This window comes from Uranotaenia lowii, chromosome 1 (genome assembly GCF_029784155.1).
Source record: "Uranotaenia lowii strain MFRU-FL chromosome 1, ASM2978415v1, whole genome shotgun sequence".
Classification (NCBI taxonomy): domain Eukaryota; kingdom Metazoa; phylum Arthropoda; class Insecta; order Diptera; family Culicidae; genus Uranotaenia; species Uranotaenia lowii.
This window is the reverse complement of record NC_073691.1, coordinates 75,451,706-75,460,723: the sequence shown is the minus strand read 5'-3', so window position 1 is coordinate 75,460,723 and position 9,018 is coordinate 75,451,706. Positions and strand designations below refer to the sequence as shown.

Genomic DNA, 9,018 nt, shown 5'->3' with positions numbered 1-9,018 from the left:
CCGCCTAACACGAAACAGGCTACAAACTGCCTTAGACAAAATTGCCATTTGGGCACCAAAAATAGGTTTCCGATTTTCCCCTGATAAATCTTAACTTCTGCACCTTGGTCCTAACAGGAAAAAACTTAAAAAACTCCCTCCCTTGAAACTATTCAACCAGTCCATCCCCTTCGTCCATTCCTTCCGTTTATTAGGTGTTTGGATTGACGACCGACTAACATTTTCTACTCATCTCAACCAAGTTAGAAAGAACACTAAGAACAAATTAAACCTGCTCCGTATCCTAAGTAAAACCCCAAGTCATGCAAATCGGGACTCCCTTATCAAATTTGTTCATGGATGGTTACTGCCATCAGCACTATATGGTCTGGGACTCATCAGCAGATCTGGCCCTACACACAAAACTTTCGGGGCTCCACTTAGCAAAATTTCGCTGTTACTTCCCGTTAGCAAAAATATTTTTTTACTGATGAGTTAGCAAAAAGCTAAATTTACTTGATTTTAGTAATAAAAAAGGTCATTTTACTTGATTTTAGTAAAACGAAGGTTTTTCAGCCGCTTTGTTCACAGACACCAGCCGCCGCGCCAGTAGGGAGAAAAATAAAAAGCTGTCGCGATTAAGTGCGGTTCCGGATGTTCGTTGCTGATAATTCTTGTGGTGGCAAACTCCACAACGAAATGGTAGCTGAATCGACACCGGATGCTTACAGGGTAAGGTCTGATCTTAAAGTGTTCAGATTCTATAATTTCTCAATTTCTAATTTGTGTGTTTGTTTTTTTTTCTACCAGGATAAAACTGCAACATGAAGCGCGCCACAGGCCGGTAATGAAGAAGGACCACAACTGGAAATTCAACAAGCTGCATCCGGCAAACACCCCGGTGCTTTCTTTGTCGAAGGTGGCATGGCATTTCGCTCGCCAGTAGGTGCGTTCCCAGAATAGGAAAAGTGTGAAAAAAACATAAAAAATGTGAAAAATAAATTATAAGTGAATGAAATTTGTGTATTTTATTCAATATTCAAACATTCCCCTGATTCTCCAGAGAAAAAATAGAGAAACATGAAATTACGGATCCGGGCAATCATTTTCTCCGGTTTTTGCTAGAAATTTGAGTAAAAACTGCGGCGGCTAACTTTTGTACTCGTTTGCTAAAATTTTAGTTAAAAAATATTGCTAAATTTATTGCTAAGTTTCTAGCTGGTCAAATTTGAGCAAAATTTTGCTAAATTCCGGCCTCGAAAATTTTGTGTGTAGGCTCTACCACAAACTTGAACCTTTATACAACGGATGCATCCGAACTGTTGGTTCCGCGTTTGTCACAATCAATATCGTATCGATCATGGCCGAATCCGGCCAACTTCCGTTCAACTATCTGGTTGCCAAAAACCTTACCTCTAAATCAGTCCGTTGGCTTGCCATTGGAGGCTACAGTGACGCGCCCCTAGTTATCCGCACCAACACCATACTCCAAAATCTCATAAACTGCTCCCTTCCATCTGTTTGTCCTAGAAGAAAACCTCCGTTTCGATACTGGACCGAAAAAACACCACCTATTGACCTCTCCCTATCCCTAAAAATCAAAGCCTGTCAACACCCCTGCACAGTACTACCTCTTTTTCACGAACTAGTTGACAGAAAATACAGGACAACGACTCACATATACACCGACGGCTCCAAAACCATTGACGATCAAGTCGGCTGTGGCATCGAGGATCCTCTCAACAAACGTAGCCTTGCTCTACCATCTCAGTGCTCCGTCTTTAGCGCCGAAGCATACGCCCTATTGGATGCCCTTCAAAATATGCCAAATCAACCAACCTCTACAACCATCTTTACTGACTCTGCAAGTGTGCTAAAAGCAGTCGCCAAGGGTAGCATAAAACACCCCTGGATATCTTCCATATCCCACGAGGCCTTAACGAGAAGAGCCACCCTGGTTTGGATCCCCGGTCTCGCCGGCATACCCGGCAACGAATCTGCCGACCGCTTGGCTTCTATAGGTGCCAACCTGACCCCACCATCTATACCCATCCCGCAACAGGACGCTTACCGTGATACCTCTAACAAAATTTTTCTCGCCTGGGAGAGAGACTGGTCAGCAAATCAAACTGCCAAACTCAGAGAAGTGAAAAACTGCCCCCGCAAATGGATCGACCGAAAAAACACCAGAGAAAGGACTGCCCTAACGCGACTACGAATCGGCCATACCAGGCTCACTCAGGGGTATCTTTTGGATAAAGAAGAACCCCCCATTTGCCCCTCATGCAATTGCGTAGCTTCTGTGAAGCACATATTGGTCGACTGCTCAACATATGAGGCACAAAGAGTAGCTTGTCAATTGGCCAGCAGTTTACGGCAAATACTCTCAAATTGCCCAGACGAAGAGGAAAAGTTATTAAACTTCCTAGAAACCACAAAACTCCTATTCGAAATTTAAGAGTGCAAATAGGGAAGAATGACATCGAAATGTTAAATTCCCAGAAAAAAAAATTGACTCTCTCTATCTGCGCTGTATTATTCACTTTACTGGTTGTTTACTGATGAAAATATGTTTGAAATGATGTTTATAACATATTTACGGCGTGTTCGTAAATTGATTTTTTTCTATCGAAGTAATTTTTTCTATCGATGCTGGCGTTCGTTAATTAAACAAACTGTATACAAAAGCATTGGAAGGTGATTGGACATCTACCAAGAAAATCGATGCATCACCCAAAAAAACAATTTACGAACACGCCGTTAGATAAAGATAACGTAAGTTTATCGTAAAAATTGAGTAGGTCCAAAATAAAATGAATAACAAAACCACGTTCCATGAATACCTTCATCTTTTGGAAAGTTTTTCGGTCGATTATCTTTTTAGAAAAACTATTAATACCTACAAATTAAATAAATGCTGAATCGGAAAAAGCAACACATCTTGGCTGCAAATATTTAATCAGAAAAATCTATAAGTACAATATGACTTACGCGTGTGCTATCAGGTACGCGTATTTTGGTCATAGATTTTATGAAAGTCGAAGCAGCAAGTAACAGCATGACAAAAACCTAAAATAATATGGCTTTGAAGCTGACTATTTTTCATGTTTTACATGTTTTTCAATAAGCCTCATGCGAAATTAAAAAAAAAAACAGTTCGGTGGAATTTACCCATTAGGCTAAACTTAGCTTGAAAAAATAATGGAAATTGTTATTTTTGACTTTACTGTACTGTTTCATCTAGTCCAACTTTCGTAATTTTGATGGATGCTTATTTTGTCGCACACATTTTATGAATATTAGTAAAATTAACGTAAATTAGAGGAGCAATTTTAAAGCATTCTGTACAAATAGACATATGGGACAGCTTTGCGGGTTTATTCCATATGGGACAGACATGACTTGGTATTTTTTCATATAGGGTATTTCGGGGGAATATGCACCTGCTAAGGGAAATGACCGAGTATGCGGAATACATAAGCTGAACACCCGAATACATTGCAACATGTGCTTCTTATTTTCATTATCTACTCATATTCTGTCAAAAATATTACTTTTTATTGTAAAAACTATGAAAATATTCGATTTTTTACAAACGCCTATAAAAGCAACCTTTGAAATCATTGGATGTTAAATGCCCCAGTGTAGGCAAATGATGCTCCAAAACATTGGATCAAAACGACTCGAAAACAACACAATATTCACAGTGAAAATAAATTAATACTGTTATTCGATTGGGAAAAAGTGCAAAAAATATTTTTTCCCAAGTTTATCTACACATTAAAACAAGTGGTTTTTTAACATTTCTCAATGAAAACATGAAAATTTTTAAATTCTTGACTTTATTTTGAACTGTGTCAGTTTCAACCAAACTTTTCTGCTGCTTTTGGCGACAAATTGAGTGAACCGATTCGATTTTCTGTGCACATTTTTTACTCAAATCCGATCGAAAGTTATAATTATTATGCATCCTAATGATAGTTTAGGACTAAGCAAAGAAGAAGATCGATATATCATTTCGATAATCGGTCTGTATTCATGGAAAACTGCACTCCAAAATTTAGAATAAAACACGTGGTTTTGTTTACATCGTATCGAACAGCACCTTGAGAGGAGGGCGATTTGTCCACAAATTCATGGGTGCATTTTGATCGGATATTTGAAATTTTATATGTTTTTAGTTTACCATAAAACAACAATTTACCACAGTTTTTCATCAATTGATATTTCAAATATATAGTTTGAACTATCAATAAAATCAATGGTGAGGATGTTTTAAGCAGTTATCTTGGTGTTAAAGCCTATTTCATTTGATCACTTTTTACAACTTAAGTGATGGATAGCCACCTCAAAATTTAATTTAATTGTTTTTCCTGTTTTAAGGAATATCTGGTAACCATTTTTATAACAATTACAAGGTATTGGTTTTAAGAACACATTTGTGTAAAAAGAATCCACTAAAAACTTCGCAAATCTCCAAAATTTATCAAAATATAGTCGCTGGCGTTTTACCTCGCAAGGGCATTATGGACAGAAGTACCCTATGTTGAGAACAAAGCTATAAAAGTTTTTAGTCTAAATTGAAGAACTAACGATTTTTGAGATAAACTGAAAAATGACGAAAATGCATATGGGACAGTCTAGCGAATAGCGGCAGTATAACTCTTGAACATTATTTTAATAAAAATTTTAATTTAAACAAAAACCGTTTTTTGCCTTAAAAATATGTATTTTTTTGTTAATTTGTGACATTTTATCAACGTTTTGGCATCCGTGTCAAGAAGAAAAAGTGTTATTAATAAATATTTCCTAAAAAGACATTCTTACAATATGTTCAACCAAAATTTGAAGTATTATGATTTTTAAAGCTTGAGTTTGTTAAAATATAATTCTAAAATTAATTTTAAAATATCAATCAAAATCTGTACAGTGCACTTCATCACATGGCAGGAAACTTCCATGCTATTAATGCTCTTATTGTTTGTACTCAATGAAAGGTAAACTTGTGAAAAGTGACTCAATTGAATCGAAAATATCAGATATTTCATTTCTAAGTTCCTTTATTTCTAGACATTTTGGAGACATTTGAAAGATTGGTAGATATACATAGATATCAATTTAAGATTTCCAAACATATTTGAAGTTTTCGATAACTTTCAGTAATTTCTGCACCTTTTTAGAGGTTGACTGATATATTTTCTAAAATATTCCAAGAAATTTCTGAAGTGTTTCTTGGATCTGTTATTTTGTTCAAGAAATGTCGTGTTAAATCATTTGTGAATATTTTTTCAAAAATCTCTTCCTTTTTGAACCTCATTTTTTTCTAGTAAATATTTCTATTGATTGATATATGAATCATGCAATAAAGTCTGCAGTGGATCTCTTTGGAAATGTTTCATTTTTGAAGGTGAATTCTCTTTGAGTAAGTTTGAAATTCGAAAAACTTCATTCTACTGAGCTTTTTTTAATCATTGTCAATTTTCTGTCAACATTTTGTCGTTGATCTATTTTCAATCTTCTATCATTATTTTGTCACTTTTTCATGAGGACCTACTTATTTTTAATTTTATGACCCTTCATGAAATGAAATTTCTATAAATGTGAATCTTAACTCAATTTTAAGTACATATATTCTTGGAACTTTTCGTTGAACATGTGCTGGTTTTTCATTTGATTTTGTAGATTTCTCCCATATAACAATTTTGATTAAAATGTTTGGTTTCTGTTAATTTATTTCGAATGGTTAACTTTTTTCAATATAATTTTAGACTTTTTCAACTGTTTTAGTGAAATTGAGAAAATTGGATGTATAGCATACACCCAAATCCGATTTTCTTCATTGTTCACACTATAGTGTGCAGTTTCAAAATATGTGGATTTTTATTTTCAAAGAAAATGGATAAACTCGAAGTTCTTGTCGGACTTAGTTGTCCTAGTCCTTCGGGTACGATCTTTTGGTTCCCTGCCATTGTTTCCTTAGAACTTTAAGATTCTGCGATCGCTATTCTTAAATTAACTAAGCTCATTTAAAATGTTCCTCTTTTGTCCAACGTATTGCTTTTCTACTAGTGAGACCAAGAGCCTTTCAAAAACGTTTTTTAATAAACAGAATTGTCTTTGAAGCGTTTTATTTTAGTTTTTAAAGTCATTTTTAGTTAGTTTTCGTCTTGACCTGGTCACTTATTTTACCCTAATTTCACTTCAAAGTAACTAAAATGTCCTACTTTTTTACCGCATGGTCGCTTCTACACACAAAACTTTCGGGGCTCCACTTAGCAAAATTTCGCTGTTACTTTCCGTTAGCAAAAATATTTTTTTACTGTTGAGTTAGCAAAAAGTTAAATTTACTTGATTTTAGTAATACAAAAGGTCATTTTACTTGATTTTAGTAAAACAAAGGTTTTTCAGCCGCTTTGTTCACAGACACCAGCCGCCGCGCCAATTTGAAGGAAATTAAAAACTGTCGCGATTAAGAGCGGTTCCGGTTGTTCGTTGCTGGTGGTTCTTGTGGTGGCCAACTCCACGACTAAATGGTATCTGAATCGACACCGGATGCTTACAGGTAAGGTCCGATCTTAAAATGTTCAGATTGTCCAATTTTTAAATTTAAAATTTGTGTGTTTGTTTTTTTTTACCAGGTTAAAACTGCAACACGAAACCCGCAACGGCAATAAAGAAGGACCACAACTGGAAACAAGCTGCATCCGGCAAACACCCCGGTGCTGTGCGTTCCCTGAATCGGAATTTCCGTTTTACAAAAAGTGTGAATTTTTTTTTAATGTTAAAAATAAATTATAAGTGAATGAAATTTGTGTATTCTACTCAATAATCAAACATTCCCCTGATTCTCCATAGAAAAAATAACAAAACATTAAATTACGGATCCGGGCAATCTTTTTCTCCGGTTTTTGCTAAAAATTTGAGTAAAAACAGTGGCGGCTAACTTTTTTTCTCGTTTGCTAAAATTTTAGTTAAAAAATATTGCTAAATTGATTGCTAAGTTTCTAGCTGGTCAAATTTGAGCAAAATTTTGCTAAATTCCGGCCTCGAAAATTTTGTGTGTACACACAAAATTTTCGAGGCTCCACTTAGCAAAATTTCGCTGTTACTTTCGATTAGCAAAATGGGTTATTTTACTAACGCGATAGCAAAAAGCTAATTTTGCTTCATTTTAGTAATTGAAAAGGCAGTTTTACTTAATTTTAGTAAAACGAAAGTTTTCTAGCCGCTTTGTTTGCAGACAGCAGCCGCCGCCAGTTGGGAGAAAAATAACAAACTGACGCGATTAAGTTGTTCTGAAAGCGCGATGCTGGTGGTTCTTGTGGTGGCCAGATCAATGCGTACAGGTAAGGGCCGCGGCCGCGATTATGAAATGTTTAGATTTCCCGATTTTCGAAATGCAAAATTGTTTGTTTTATTTTTCTACCAGGTTGCAATTTCCGGAGGTATTGACGGGTTTTTCGCAACAGTCTGGAAGTGGACAACTGAAGTTTCAACGCGCTGCGTCTGGCTCAATCATCGATGCATGAATGACGATTGGTCATTAGCCGGAAGGTGCATTCCCAGAATCCAAACTTATTACTTTGCATTTTATGAAGTGTTTTGAAAAAGTTATAAATAAATTCAAAGTGATGTTATCCGTGCATTCTATTTAATATTCAAACATTCCCTCGAAATTTGCAAATGAAAATATAAAAAAAATTAAATTTCAGATTCTGCGGGATTTTCCCCCCTGGTTTTTGCTAAAATTTAAGTAAAACATGCCGGCGGCTCATTTTTCTCATATTTGCTAAAATTTGAGCAGAAAAAAATTGCTAAATTGATTGCTTAATTTCTAGCTGGTCAAATTTGAGCAAAATTTTGCTAAATTTCGGCCTCGAAAGTTTTGTGTGTAGCCCTGTGAATAACTCAAGCGCCTACATTTATACTATCATTACTACTACTTTTTCGAGAATGCTAGAAGAACGGTTAACATTAATCGCCTTTGTATAGGCAACGATTTTGAAAGAATATCAACCGATAGATTCGAGGCAGTTCGGGGTATTCGATCTCTATGAGTCTGGGCGTGAGTCTCCCGTTTGGCCGACGAAATAGAAAGCAGATCTACACAGTTTTGTCAAAATGAACATTAACGGCCTAAAATACAATTAAAAATCTGCTGATGTATTTTGATAAAAATATAATGGTTCAAGTGTTTTTCTTCTTTATTTTTGTTGAATAATTTCTGGGTTTTTGCCCTTTGCCCGAATATTGCCCGGTTTTTGGGTTGAAAATTTTGAAATCATCGGCCCGGATTTCGCCAGGTTTTTAGTTCAAGTTCAAATAGCCCGGATACCTGCGACTCAAATTTTGGCAACCTTACTTTAAGTGATTGATAAACTCTTTTATCCAACGAACACTTCAACGAAATGGAAAATTTTCAAAATTCAAAAGAACATCAACTAGGAATAGTTCTAAGTTTTTATAGAAATTCCAACGTCTGCGTTTATTTTGTAACGGTACGCTAGGCCTTTGCCTGAGTGTATACGCACCTATTAGTTATTTTGTAACTTTGACTTTGTTGTGTTCTCCCAGAGAAAAATTATATTTACATAAGATTTTACTAGAGCTTAAATGCAGTTTCATACTGTTTTTAACGTCGATTAATTAAAATCACCCGAAAAAGGATCGATTATGTGTTTAGATAAAATCCTTAAGAAGTGATTAATCTGAGAACAGTTAAAAAAGCGCATGAATGTATATAGGACAGATTTTGACAAAGATTGCGCAATTAGCATTAATTAATCGCCTTTAGATGGACAAAGCCTAAGGTTTTGAATTTGAATGAATTCGTTTTGGTAGTCAACCGTCTGCAGAAACGCGCAATGATTTATCTTCGTCGCAAAAGCTTTTATATAATTAGAATGCGTTAATATGAATAGAAAGTATGTATTAGTAATTCGGGCAATCATTATCATTGTTAGAATACAGAAATAAAAACAAAACATCTACGGATCCAAGATGGTAAATTGGAATATTTATTTTTGCAAATCATCACCA

The 9,018-nt window shown here is 35.4% G+C and overlaps 1 long non-coding RNA gene across 1 annotated transcript; it reads left to right on the top strand.

The window, feature by feature from the left end:
• Positions 1–441: 441 nt before the first annotated feature.
• Positions 442–997, top strand: LOC129744948 (uncharacterized). The gene is made up of 2 exons (XR_008737045.1): positions 442–711; positions 790–997. It is a non-coding gene; the product is annotated as an uncharacterized LOC129744948 (long non-coding RNA).
• Positions 998–9,018: the final 8,021 nt, after the last annotated feature.